Source organism: Lygodium microphyllum, chromosome 28, assembly GCF_053477565.2.
Source record: "Lygodium microphyllum isolate KBCC chromosome 28, Lygodium_microphyllum_v1.1.10, whole genome shotgun sequence".
NCBI classification, from domain to species: domain Eukaryota; kingdom Viridiplantae; phylum Streptophyta; class Polypodiopsida; order Schizaeales; family Lygodiaceae; genus Lygodium; species Lygodium microphyllum.
The window spans coordinates 9,234,064-9,249,804 of NC_141162.1; positions in this window are offsets into that span (position 1 = coordinate 9,234,064).

Here is a 15,741-nt window from a genome sequence, read left to right on the forward strand (position 1 = left end):
CAAATCGGCTCGTTGTTATATTTTGTCTACACTTCCCGACTCACTTATGTTGGATGTCTTTCATCTGGAAACCTCTCATGCTGTTTGGGAGTATCTTATCTCAACGTTTGAGAAGAAATCGGTCACCGAAATTTTATATCTCCAAACTTGTTTGAAGAATCTTCAATATAAGGTTGGTACTTCTATGCACTCTCATATTGAGGTTTTTAAAGACATTATCAATCAGCTTGGTGTTTCCGGCGCTCCTGTTGCTAAAAATCAGATTGTTACTCAACTTCTTCATATCATCAAAGATCCTTTATATGACAATATCATCACTATTTTGTCTAACAAGGATGATATCCACTTTGACAAAGCATGTATATCTCTTATTGAATATTCTCAACGTCATGAGCATCGTTTGGAAAAATCTGATGCTGTTTTGGTCATTGGTGAACAAAGGGATTTTGATGTTGCTTTTGTTGCTCGCAAGCGTCCTGCTTCACGTTTTCAACAGGGTGGACGTCCTAATCAAGGTAGTAAATCTTCTCGTCTTGCTTATCCTAACAAACATTGTTCCTATTGTGATAAGAAAGGCCATGTGGCTTCTGTTTTGCTAGGCACGTCAATATGATGAGGAGCATGGAGTTACTACAAAGCAACCTCGCTCGTCCAAAAGTTTTCCTCGTGATTATTGTGCACATACAGATCATCCATCTCTTCATTGTTATAAACGCAGATATGATGGAAAAACAATCTCGAGCTTATATTGTTCAACAAACTACAAGTGATGATGATCATACTCATCAGGAGCTCAATTTCGTCCATCATGATATCTCTCCAGAAAAGGTACTTCATGTTCATGATGGTTCTCTATTCATCGTTGATTCAGGTGCCACTGGAAACATGACATACCAATCACAGTGGCTTCACAATTATCATTCTCTTCCTGTCAAGAAGTTTGTTTACCTTGCGGATGATACGACTTGTCAAGTCAAAGGAGTGGGTGATTTATATCTGGGGAGTGTTTCATCCAATGGCTCTTCGACATGGTAATCTATTTGAGCTATCATTGAACAATTTAGTTGCAAATGTTGTTACTGCCCCTAGAGATGCAGATTGCAAATTATAGCATCAACGATTTGCACACTCTGATTTTGCCAAAATTCTTGATCTTCATCGTCATGGTCTTGTGCAAGGTATGGATCTTAAATCTCATCCACGTATGGGAATATGTGAGTACTGTGCACTTGGAATACACCATCGTTCGCCTTTCCACACTTCTACTTCATCACATTCTTGTGCTCTCTTGGATTTGGTTCATACCGATATTTGCGGTCCTTTTCCTGCCTCAAACGTCTCAATATCGATATTTTATCACTTTCATTGATGATTTCTCACGGTACACACATGTCTATCTTCTTCGACATAAGTCTGAGGCTTTATCTATATTTAAACAATACAAGATAAGTGTGGAGCTTTAAACTGGATTCTCTATAAAGACGCTTCGCAGTGACAATGGCAGTGAATATGTATCCAATCTATTTGATGACTTCTGTAAGGATCAAGGTATTTAGCATGAGTTTACAAATCCTTATTCTCCTCAGCAAAATGGTGTTGCTGAGCGCAAAAATCGCACTATTCTTAATGCTATACGTTGCATGCTTATACACTCTGGTTTGTCTCGAAAGTTTTGGACTAAAGCACTTCTAACAGCTGTTTTTATTCAAAATCATCTTCCAACTACTGCAGTTGCTGGTAAAATTCCTATAACAATTTGGACAAGGAAGACACCTTCAGTCTCTCACTTTCACAAATTTGGCTACATTGCTTATATTCATGTTGCCAAGGTCACTCGACATAAGTTGGATCCTCTAGGTTTGAAGGTTATTTTTCTTGGTTATTTAGATCATTCCAAAGGTTACAAATTTTATGATCCTTCTTCTCAAAAGGTTATCATTAGTCGGTGATGCTATATTTGATGAGAAGACTATGGGTGGCACATGGTCGTCAGATGTTTTAGATGATACACAGTCTTTGCTTAGTGCATTTCCTTACTTGTTTCGTGATTCTACTAATTCTGATGATCATAAACCTCCTTCACCTCCAAAGAAGATTGATGAAAATTTGGAGAGATCTATGTCGATCTTCCTATTGAGATAGAGCATGGATTCTACTCTATTGAATATGATGTCTTTGATGATGCTATGTCTGTCCAAGAGGATCCAATATCATATATGGAAGCTATCAATTCGTCTCAAAGTGATCAATGGAAAGAAGCTACGCAAGCTGAGTACGATTCTTTAATCTCCAAAGGTACATGGATTCTTACTGAACTCCCCCCAAATCATGTTCCTATCAAATGTAAATGGGTTTATAAAACCAAGACCAAAGCTGATGGCTCGTTTGATAAGTTCAAAGCACAACTTGTTGCAAAAGGTTACTCATAGATTGCAGGAGTAGATTATCAAGAAACATTTTCTCCCGTTGTGTGCTCCACAATTGTTCGTATGATTTTGGTTTTTGCAACACTATTTGATCTAGAAATTCACCAAATGGATGTTAAAACGGCTTTTCTCAATGGAGATCTTGAAGAAGAAATCTATATGGAGCAACCTGAAGGTTTTATGATTGTAGGAAAGGAGCGTCTTGTATGCTAGCTTCATCGTGCATTATATGGATTGAAGCAAGCCTCTCGTGCTTGGTATATTAAGATTGATCAGTTCCTTGCATCTAATGGTTTTGTTGTATGTTTTGTTGACCCAAATCTTTACATCAAAAGGGAGGACAAATATTTTATTATTCTTGCTCTATATGTTGATGATACTATTCTTTTGTCAAATAATATTGCTTTCTTGGATGCTACGAAGAAGCTTTTATCGACTGCATTTGAAATGGTGGATCTTGGTGAGATACATTCTTGTTTGGGTATTCAAGTTCAATGACACCGACAACAAGGCATTCTTCTTCTTCGCTAGACAAAGTTTATTAATGATATTGTTAAGAAGTTAAGGTTGACAAATACGCACTCTGCCAACACTCCCATTCTTTCAAGCGCTACCAAGGGTACATCTACAACACGGAATGAAGAATCAGCCATTCATCAACCTTTTGCTAATCTTATTGGTTGTCTTCAATTTATTGGTTTAAACACAAAACCAGATATTTTATTTGCAGCTAACTTTTTGGGACAATATCTTTCTTCCCCTTCCACTATTCATTGGAGTGTTTTAAAACGTATTCTTAAGTACCTCAAGGGTACTAAGGAATTTGGTCTTATTTATCATCGTCGAGAGGATTCTTCTTTATCTTCTTCAACTTCTCTTGACCTTATTGGATACACAGACGCTGATTGGGCAAGTTCACACTTATCCATGCAATCTATAAGTGGGAATTGTTTCTTTGTAAATGGATGTTTGGTTTCTTGGTCTAGCAAGAAACAACGATGTGTTGCAGTTTCTACAACTGAGGCCGAATATGTTGCTGCATCATTAGCAGCTCGCAAGCTAGTTTGGCTTCGACAACTACTTGCAGATTTGGGACATCCTTCATCATCTAGTACACCTCTTCGATGCGATAACCAAAGTGCTATTAGTCTTTGAAAGGTGAGAAGGATCGAAGCTTGCATGCGAGCTATGGCGGGAGAGCAAGAGCAAGAAAGAGAGAGACAAGAAATGGGAACTCCAACAGTCACAATGTGTGACCGGGCCTTCCTTTATTCAAACTGTCACTAAAAGAATAAAGAATAAAGTGACGTGACGGGCGCCCGCCACTTGCAATGTGCAGTGGCGGGTACTATCATTGTAGTAATACACGGGGCGGCACGGCAGAGGCGCCTTTACCCCCAACAACCTCCCACTTAAAGGAGAATCTGCCCTAGTGAGAGAGAAAAGAAAAAGAAAAGACAGTACAAATGTACATAGGTACAAGGGATGAGGAAAGGCGACATCTCATCCAACGCCCATCAACCTCCTGAGGAAGGCAAAGCGCTCAGTAGTGAGGCTCTTCGTGAGCAGATCTGCAGGATTCTCGTCAGTGGAGATCTTGACAAGGTCAACAGACCTGTCCTCCACGACACCACGTATGAAGTGATACCTCACCTCAATGTGTTTCGTCTTCGCATGGAAGACCGGATTCTTAGCCAACTGAATGGCACTCATAGAATCCGAATGCAGTGTAGGTGTAGCATCAATCCCAAGGTCAGCAACTAGACGGCCTAACCATATGGCCTCCTTGCAAGCCTCAGTGGCTGCAACATACTCGGCCTCAGTGGTAGACAAAGCCGTACACTTTTGAACCCTGGACATCCAAGAGACAGCCCCTCTAGCATAGGTGAATACATAGCCACAAGTGGACTTCCTACTATCTGCATGTCCTGCATAATCGGAGTCAGTGTACCCCACGACCCCTCTATCCTGGCTGCCATAGCAAATACACATATCTGTTGTGCCCTTCAGGTACCTCATGATACCCTTTACGGCATCCCAATGTCTGCTGCCAGGTGTAGCCATATAGGGTGCCACAACACCAACTGCATGCGCAATATCTGGACGAGTGGCTATCATGGCATACATCAAACTGCCCACGGCTGAAGCATAAGGGATCTTGGCCCTCTCGGCCCTCTGCTCATCTGTCTGCGGACAATCGGCCTGTGATACCTTCACATAAGAAAGTAATGGACAGCCAATAGGCTTTACTTCTTGCATGCGGAAGCGCTCAAGGACTTTATGAATGTACTCCCGCTGTGAGAGATACAAAAGCCCCTGATGCCTATCGCGCTTAATGCGCATCCCAAGTATATGTGAGGCCTGTCCCAAATCCTTCATCTCAAAGCTCTTCTTTAACTGAGATTTAAGAGCATCTAGCTCATCATGAGCTTTCCGTGCTATCAGCATATCATCAACATAGAGTACCAAGATAAGAAAACTGCCATCACGGGCTTTCTTCTGTAAAGACACGGATCCATAACACTCCTGCTGTAGCCCTATGACTGCATAAAGGCATCAAACTTATGATACCATTCCCTAGGTGCCTGCTTCAAGCCATACAAGCTCTTCTTCAACTTGCACACTAGGTGCTCCCTGCTAGGTTCTGCAAAGCCCTTAGGTTGATCCATATAGATCTCATCATGCAAGTCCCCATGTAGAAAAGCCGACTTGACATCCATCTGATATAGATCTAAGTCAAGTTGTGTAACCAAAGCCAAGACTAAGCGCAGGGTGGTCATCTTAATCACAGGAGAGAAGACCTCATCAAAGTCCACACCATGTTCCTGCTTAAAACCCTTTGCTACCAATCTAGCCTTGTATGCCGGCTTGGGGTGTCCAGGGGTACTTTTCAGCTTGTACACCCACTTGCATGGCAAAGCCTTCTTGCCCTTAGGCAAGGCAACCAAATCCCAAGTCTCATTCTTATGCAGGGAGTCTATCTGAGACTGCATAGCCCTCTCCCAGGAGTGACTGTCACCCCTGCGCATAGCCTCATCATAAGTGAAAGGCTCTCCTGCATTTGTAACCAAAACACAATGCATAGAGGGCTGAAATCTGTCAGGTGGACGTCTGTCTCTAGCAGACCGTCTCACCGCAGGCTCTGCTTCCTGTCTAACTGCCTGTCCAACACCCTGGCCCTGTGGAGGAACTGCTGCAGGCTCTACTACTGGCTGTGCTAGAGCTCTAAGCTCCTCCTGAAATATCACCTTACGGATCTCAACCACCTTCTCACGCTGCCTGTGTATCTTGTCTTCATGGAAGACGACATCATGGCTGCGTACTATTTTTCGCGCCTGCGGATCCCATAGGCGATAGCCCATCTCTCCTGACTCACCATAGCCAAGGAACATGCATTTAATGATCTTTGGATCCAATTTACTCCTCTTATCCTTGGGTACATGGCAGAATGCCTCACATCCAAAGACACGGAGATGTGCATAAGAGGGTGGCTTACCAGCCCAAACTTCCTCTGCAACCTGGAAATCCAATCCACTAGAAGGCGATCGGTTTATGACATGCACTACCGTACTAACTGCCTCAACCCAAAAACTCTAGGGTAGGCTTGCATGGCTAAGCATAGAGCGCACACGCTCCTGAATAGTCCTGTTTATGCGCTGAGCCAAACCATTCTGGGGTGGGGTGTAAGGGGCGGTCAACTGATGCTTAATACCCCTGTCATCACAAAACTGCTCAAAAGTATGCGAGACATATTCTCCCCCATTATTTGTCCTAAGGCATTTCAGCCTATACCCAGTCTGGTTCTCAACAAGAGCAAGCCATCTCTGAAAAACTGCCAAGACATCAGACTTCTGCTTTATGGGATAAGCCCACACTTTCCTAGAAAAATCATCAATGAAGGTAACGAAGTACTTCGCGCCACCCATAGACATGCAAGGCATAGGCCCACAAACATCGGAATGCACCAATGCCAAGGGCTCACTCGTGCGTGGCCTACTCGATTTCTTATGCGTAGACCTATTCTGCTTACCATAAAGACAATGATCACACGAGTCAAAACATGCATAATCCAAAGGCGGAAGATATTACAAACTAGATAACATTTTCATTCCCTTCAAAGACATATGTCCCAAATGAGCATGCCAAAGTGATACATGTGGGATAGAGCCCACTGCCAAAACATGGTCTACAGAAGACCCAGATACAACAAGAGGATAGAGGCTGCCAGCCTTGGCGCCTCTAGCAAGCACAAGTCCGCCTTTGGTAATCTTCCAGGCAGAATCCCCAAAACAGACATGAAACCCTGCATCATCCAACTGTCCTGTAGACATAAGACTGCGCGTAAGCGCAGGTACATGACGTACATCCCTGAGCAAAAAGGAACTGCCAGTGGAAAGCTGCAACTGAATATCTCCACAGCCCATAATATCAAGAGACCTGTCATCTCCAAGTCTGACTGATCCAGATACAGTACGGTAAGAGTGAAACCACTCACGATAAGGCGTCACATGGAAGGATGCACCTGAATCCAATAGCACTGTGCATACATACTAGGTGTCTCAGTCAAGTGTGAAGCATCAGAAGAACTAGCTGCAAGTATAAACTCATCACCACCATCGGACTCCTCAGTTTGCGTGACATTAATTTCCTCAATCTTAACGCTGGACTTCGCAGGTACTATGCTGCGATCAGAGGACTTCTCCTGCACTTTATCTTTCCCCTTATCCTTGCGCTTCTCATTGCGCAACTCATGACACTGTGGTCTAATATGGCCCTTTTTCTCACAATGATGACAAGTGACATTTGCGTTGCGGCCACACGACTTACTACGCGACTTGCCACGAGATTTAGACCAACCCTTCTGTGAGTCACGGCCTCGGCCATTACCACGGTTATACCTGTCATTCCTGCCTCTAACTGTCAAAGCATGAATACCATGAGAGGCATCCAAGTTTTTGCGATTCACCTCTTCCTGAAGAAGAGCACTCTCAACATCTGCCAATTTTAGAGTAGCACTAGAGGCACAAAGAGCAGTGCGGAATACATCCCATGACTCATTCAGAGTCCCAAGCAAGAAAAGAGGAGTTACTTCCTCTCCAAAGGTGATATCCAGCGAAGTCAGGTTCTTCAGTATAGCATGGAATTGGCTCAACTGAGCAAACATAGTCGCATTATCCTTCATGCGCAGATCCATAAGCTGCTTCAATGAGTACATCTAACTCGCCGAACTTTTCTTATCATAAAGATTCTTGATCTTATTCCATAGATCCCATGCACTCTGTGCTTCCTCAAATACATTATAATGTACCTGTTCAGTGAGAGACAATACAATCGTAGACTTGCATAGCTCATCAAGTTCAAGCTAGTCGTCATTGTCCATAGTTTCAGGCTGCTTTCCACTCAACCGAAGTGGCTTAATTTGAGATTTCTGCACCAAAACCTGCCATATTTGACTCTTCCAGTAAGAGTAGTTGGTACCATCCAACTTTGTAATGTTAAAGATGGCACTATCATGCGAAGATGACACCATTATGCAGGCTGGAAATGCCCAAACAGTCCAAAACTGCTTGCTGTTTTACTGCAGAAATTGCCCAAAAATGACCAAAACGGGGTCCAAAGGGCGAGCAAAGTGTGCCAAAAGTTGCTGCCCACTTAGTACTAGGTGCGGTACACCAAATCAGGATATTTTAGCATGAAAAGTACACCTCAGTCCACCAATAACTGCTTGCTGTAGTAAATTGCAGGTATGCAATCTAGAGAGCAAACTGTCCCAAAATAGGATTCAATGTCAAGCAAACAATGCTAGATCCAAAGTCGGCATGAAATGGACATAAGCAAGGCCAATGACAGTGAGAAGAACATGAGCTCAACACCGAAGCATGTCAAAATAACATCTGCCAGTGAAAGGCACACCCCCAGACACTCTAGGCAAAGTGTTCCTGTAACTGCCAAAACCTGACACAAATAGGTGTCTGCTCAAAGAGAAAGATCCAAATATGAGACTCATCTCATAAGCATCCTATGAACCAAGAGTACATCAATGCATATCCATAAAGATCGGAGTATGATCCCAAAGTCTCAATGTGTATGTAGTTGCTCAAGACATAAATTGCTCCAAATACATGTAAGTGCTCCAATAGCATGCAACTGTCAAAGGTCAAGCAAGGATGTAAAATGCTCCCACTGGCACAAAAGGCGTACAAAGCGAGCTCAGAAGCTCAAAAAACCCAAGAGAAAGCACCAGTGATAAGTGACCCTGTCAATGCATCAAGCGCATCCAAGAGAGCATGACATACATGAAGCACCGGTCGTATTAACCATGAAGCAATACATAAGCCCAAATAAGCTCTCGGTCAACTCAATGACATCCAAATAGCAACCAAGATCAGTGATCAAGTAAGCCGGGAATGCTCAAATACATTCAAATACAAGCTCCAAATGTCGGTATGGCATACACGAACCAAATAGCATATGTCACGAGCCAAAGCATGTAATGCAAAAGCCTAACTGACAAGCAGAGACATGAGGCATAGGCGGTCCACGAGCATGCCAAGTCGGTCCAATGCCAGTGAAGACGGAGCTAATGCGAAGCTCAAAAGCATCCCATAATCTCATACATATGCTCCAAGTCGTCCCCAAATGTCAGAGACATCATGCCAAAGCTCAAAGCATACATCCGGTATCGGTAGGTAAGTGCCAAAGCATGTAAAGTACCTTCAGCCCACTGTTATTCCAGGATGTATTTACTGTTCTAAACAGTAGATTTCAGCCCCGTATTCAAGCCAAAATCGCTCCAAGTCGTCCCCAAATGTCAGAGACATCATGCCAAAGCTCAAAGCATACATCCGGTATCGGTAGGTAAGTGCCAAGGCATGTAAAGTACCTTCAGCCCACTATTATTCCAGCATGTATTTACTGTTCTAAACAGTAGATTTCAGCCCCGAATTCAAGCCAAAATCATGGTCAAACCAAATGCATACATCCCCAATACATCCGGGTAGGAAGTAGACCGCATACGGGCATCAAATAGCTCCAATGGAATGAGGCATAAGCAACAAATGTCAGTGTCAGGGGTGCTGCCCTGTTTCCAGCACTGTTATACAGTGAATGACAGTTTCAAAACTGAGAATGATCAGCTCCCAACCTCAATGTCAAGCCAAAGCATCAAAATGACATCCAAAAATGGCTCAAATGCCCTCCAAATAGGCCAATGATGAGTGCTCCATGAGCAACAAAGCATTCAGCTGTAAAACGTGGAGGTCAAAGTCTGAAAATGGGCGCCATATTCAGTGTGTTGAGGCCTGGAGTGCTGCTTTAATCACGTGGCTGAATGTTGAGTGTGGGGGGGCTCAATAATGGCCCAAGGTAGGCACATACCAAGCCATGAAGGCCCAATGCAAAGGGGAGGGAAGATATGAGCTATGGAGCTCAAGAAGAGTGGCTGCCCTTTGTTCCTGCCCTATTTCAAATTGAGAATACACTCAAATGCCTGCAAATGCTGAAGCAATACCTCAAGGGCAAGGCCCTGATGAAGCTCAAGAAGGCCGGGATGGAGCTCGGGAAGCCGGGGAGAGTCGAGAGCTCAAGAGGTCGGCTATGGCTGCCGGGATGGAGACCCAATGCGTGAAGCGACTCGATGCGAAGGTCGGGAAGCACCGAGTCGAGCTCGAGCAAGAGAATACCAAGCTCTGATACCAGTTAAAAGGTGAGAAGGATCGAAGCTTGCACGTGAGCTATGGCGGGAGAGCAAGAGCAAGAAAGAGAGAGACAAGAAATAGGAACTCCAACAGTCACAATGTGTGACCGGGCCTTCCTTTATTCAAACTATCACTAAAAGAATAAAGAATAAAGTGACGTGACGGGCGCCCGCCACCTGCAGTGTGCAGTGGCGGGCACTGTTAGTGTAGTAATACACGGGGCGGCACGGCAGAGGCGCCTTTACCCCCAACAATCTTACCAAAGACTATATACAACATAGTAAATCAAAGCATATTGCTATTCATTATCATTATGTTCGACATGAAGTCAACAAAGGTTCCATTATGGTGGAGCATTGTCCCAGTGATCAAATGGTTGCAGACATCTTCATAAAAGCTCTTAGTGAAGCTCGCTTTAGTTCATTAAGACATGCACTTGGTATTGTTCCAAGTTCTTGTCTCACCGATTGAGGCATGTATCATTGTATTCAAGAAAACTTTATAGTAAATCATTTTTGTATCATAGGTATGTGTAGGGGCTCGGGTTTTTCCCTTATTCTCCCTCTTGACTTGGGTCTTACCTATATATACTAACTCTACATCAATATGAATCATTCTTTGGGAGCTTGTCTTGTGTATCTCTCTCGTACTCTCTCTCTCTCTCTCAACACATCCCACGAAGCATGTTTATTAAAAGGAAGAAAGAAAAAGTGCACTGAGGAAAAATGGTTTTAATGAAGGATTCATTTTAAGAAATTATTAACAATGGGTAACATTTTATTAGGTTATAAACCTTAATAAGAAAACATCGGTTCATTCTTAAATTTTAATTAAATTTAATTAAGGTGAAACGATGCTTTAACGAACCTGAACTGGGATACTTAGACTAGGATCTCTAAATGCAAATTCATTAATTAGAAATTAATGGTGATGTGGAGCGCTTTTTTACAAGTGCGTGCTTTTTTGTGATGGTTGGATCATTTTTATTAAAAATTAAAGTGCCTCTGAAGTATATGTAGCGCATGTAAAGTGAATGGCTGGTTGATTTTAAATTATTAAAAACTTTGTGTTTAGTGCGAGCGTACGTGAAAAAGTGAGTGATTATAGTTTATTTTAGCAATTAATTGTGGTCAAGAGATAATTCAAGACTTGAATCAATTGCATTTTATTAATTCACTTGTTTTTTTAGGTTTAACCACGTCAGGATATCATGCATGTCCTATTTGCGGTTCCTCTCTAGTTTCCTCTAGGCCGGCAGGTTTAAACAAGGTTATCTACGACAATCATCATCGATTTCTTCCTATTGACCATCGCAAATATGTTCTCCCTACTAATGGAATGACTACACAATCTCTAACCATTCGAGATTGGAAGGAGAGATGGATTAATGCCGACAGCCACCCTCCACATGGCATGAGTCGGTAAGGAGTGCATTTCTCTCGATTGACTTTAAAGTATTTAGCATGATGAAATGTTTACATAATATATTGTTTGTTTGTTAGGTTCTCTATATTCTTTCATCTTCCGTACTGGACTGAACTCAAGATCAATCACCTGTTGGACCCCATGCACATATTCAAAAATGTTGTATCTACATTATGGGATCACTTGATAGGGGCTCCCAATTCAGTTAATGTAAGGGAGGATTTACGTAACATTGGTCGCATGAGACGAGCCTAGCCACGAATTGGACCCAGAGGAAAGATTGAGCTACCCCATGCACCTTGGATATTGTCAAAGAACGAGGAAAAAATAGTGAAGGAACAAATATATGGCTTTCGAACACCCACAGGATGTATGAGATGTCTCAAGGGAGCCTTCATAAAGAAAAATAAAAGAGGTGTGGAGAAACTATCTGGTTTGAAGTCCCACGATTGGCACAAAATGATTCAAGTAAGGGTATCTCTAACCATGAATATAGTAATTAGTGGCGTAACTATGTGTAAACTTTGGGATATGATGACTTTTTCCTCTACTGACAATTTACATCTATGAATATTATTTACATTCAGTTTGTACTTCCTACTAGCATATCCCATTGTGCCTCTAAAGATATACGTGATATCATTTACAAGATGGGAGAGCTTGTGAGGTGTGTATACATTGTATTTTTTCATTATATATCTTTGAATTTCTACACAAAAATAAACAATTCTCAAATACATCTTGACAGATATGTGAGCTCGAAGGAAATTGATCCAAACACATTGCAAGATGCTCGAGTATTATCTATTGAGGTGGTTTGTTTGGTGGAGGAAAATTTTCCTCGATCCATTTTGACTACTCAATTACATTTACTCGTACATTTGATTGATGAGATCGCACTTTGTGGTGCAGTTCATGTAAGGTGGATGTTTTTTCTTGAGCGCTTCATGAAAACCTTGAAAGATTTTGTGAGGCAAAAAGCACGACCTGAGGGAAGCATGGCTGAGGGTTGGTTAGTGCACTCATCCCTTGTTTATATCTCTGAATATCTTGCTGAAGTGGATCCCTCTCAACCACGACTATGGAAAGATGATGAAGACTTGAGGATGACCTCTATAGTACCTCAAGGAAAAGGAATGAGTAAAGTGCTAACAAAACAAGAACTTCATAAGTTCAATAGTTTTTGTGTGCTCAATAGTGATGTTATGAGCAAATGGGTGATACTATATAATGAAGAAAGGGCAAGAAGAAAAAGTGAAAGACAAGAATTTCGCACTAGATATGGACGTAATGTCTCATTTCCAGATCATCTAAATACGCTCCCACATCATATTGACATAGATTGGTTACCTGAGGAAATGGAGAGAATGGAAAAAGAGGAGGAAATTAATATATCTCAAGAAGAGTGGGAATACGCACGAGGTTGCTTATCAAAGGTGAGACATACTATCAATTAATTTGTTTCTATAAGTTTTATTTTATATAAATAATTGACATGTTTGATCTTTTATCTTTTACTACTAGTGCACATTATTCAATGCACTTTGGTGTGAGGGTAAACATCTTCGAACTCAACATATAGATGAAAAGAGAAATACCCAAGATTGTGGTGTCCTTGCTCACTTCGAGGCTGCCAATGGTACCATGGAAGGTTATTGTGGCTTGATCCAAGATATTCTGAAGCTTGACTTCAGACGATTCTTTATATATGTTCTGGATGTGAAGTGGTTTAAAGAAGTGGTAACAAATGGTGAGCATTGCATAATTAGATGTCATCCAAGTGGTTTTGTAATCATTGACTCTACAAAATTTCACCAAAACAAGAATGACACATTACTACTACCTCAACAATGCAAGCAGGTATATATGCAAAGGCTAATCTGTTTATATGTATACATGTATACACAATATAATAAGTACTTAAGTTTTTTACTTTTGTTTTTTAAATACAGGTTGTGTATCATCCAATGGTAAACAATAATCGATGGTGGTATGTCATTCCTATATCTAATTGTTCAAAACCAATATATGGTAATATTACCGACATGGAGATAGCAGATGACAATCCAACAAATAATGATGATGTGCATAATAACACTATAATGGATGATATGCGTGATACAGTACAAGATGAACCTTGCAATGATGTTCAAGGAAACGCAGAAGAAGACAATAATGTGATTGTCGATGATATTGATGAAGTTATTGAGCAATATAGCAACACATCTGATAGTGGGATAGACTTATTTGTTTCGTTACCTCTTGATAACATAGACCTAGAAGTAGATAGTTTAGCAAGGGCTGATCTCATTGAAGATGAGATGGATCATTCACTGTAACATACTTAATTTGCTTATTGATTCAATATATGTGTATTCCTAATTCTATGCTTTTTATCATGCGCATACGTGCATACTCAAGAATCAATAGTCAATTTTAAAGCAAGCATTGAATTTTCCATAATAAAAAGGAAGTATCTTTTATCATCTTCAAGTACATAGAGAAATTACGAGATACATATTGTAATGCTTGCTACTAATTGTAAGGTTTCTGTCGCTTGCCGCTAATTACTTATATCAGGCTTGTCAACTGGAGGAATTGCCATTCATTAGAGAGCAATGAAAAAGTAATTATTAACTCTATTTTTTTAATTCAATGATTCAATGTGTATTCTTAATTCTATGGTTTTTATCATGCGCACATGTGCATGCTCAAGAATCAATTTCAGGTTGTTAAATAATTATTAATTTTGATTTTTCAATTATGTAAATTGCTAATTTTAGGTGGTTAAATAATTGTGCGTCTGCTGTTGCATCTATATTAGCCTCTATTTGCACAGATATATAGACGCAAAATTCGCGTCCATTTACACGCACGTTTACATGCATTTATAGACGCTCTGATAGACGCCCCAACTTTGCACGTCTAAGGTGCGCGTCTATGCCTCGTTTCTGTTGTAGTGTAAGTGCAATGCTGAGGGAGCGGAGAATTATGTGGAGACCTTGCACAACCTTATTGAAGAAGAGAAGAAAGAGTTTGATCAAACATGGTTGAAGCAAGCAGAAAAACAATTTCCTGGATGAAACAAGAGTCGTGCAAAGATGCTGGAAGATGGGCACCTTGGTGGTAGAAGACAAAAACAGAGCAAAGTTGCCTTGCCTTCCAACAAGGCTAACACTAGCAACTTGAAGTGTTGATCGTAGGCAAAATGGTAGGTTATGACGAGAGCATTATTGACCGAGATAAAGGTGGCCGTTTGATTTATGATGATGGTAGTTAACACATCACGGTGGCTTGATTAATCGGGTTGAGATTGCAGACAGAGTCAACATACATGATGGAAAGTTGATAGGAAAAATGACGGAAATTATGGTCAAAGCCATGCGACTTTTCATTCATGATTTTGTGAAATATGAGTTATGAAACATTGACTTTTGGCGGCAACAAATCCAAGAAAACGTATTGACAGTGGGTGACTAGTATTTGAAGCACAAAGACATGGCATGCAGAGTTTTGACACAGGAAACGATTGTAGAAGACACATAAAGATGGCGACGACTGAGCAGGTTGCGATATTTGACCCGACAAACAGAAAACGAAAGATATAGCAACATTATCAAAGGCAAGGTTAGGAGGCAGGCATTGTAGAGGTGGCCACCCGTTGACACAAAAGGGAATGTATATGCTATAGGTCGCTTAAAGATGGTGACGGTGTTTTGTAGGGTATGCGGCAGTTCATTCGACGATCCATGCATGTTGTCTATTTAAAAAGCCTTAAGGCTAAAGGCTCATTGAGTTTTTTTAAACGTGGAAGAAAGCAAGGCTTAAAAATCCTTCGCCTTATGAAAAGCCAATTATGCTTTTAGAAAAGCACACTCAAGGTATGTAACAAAAAAACTATAAAAGGAGAAGAGAGTGGAGAGCTAGGGGCCTTCCCCTTGAGAGTCTTCTTGTCATCTTGTGAGAGATGTGAGAGGAGGGTCGCATATGAGAGGATACTCTTGGACATGCTAATTTTGAAGTTAAAGAATCTAGACTTTGTGGTGTCGAGCTTCGGCTCAAGGTTGTTAAGGTACGAGAATATATTTCACTTGGTTTGTTGTCAAATTTTTGGTATTTTCATTATGTGGTTGTGTGATGCTCTACCCACATTCGGGTTTTTTTAGTTGTTTTGAGCTTCAAAAGGCATTGTG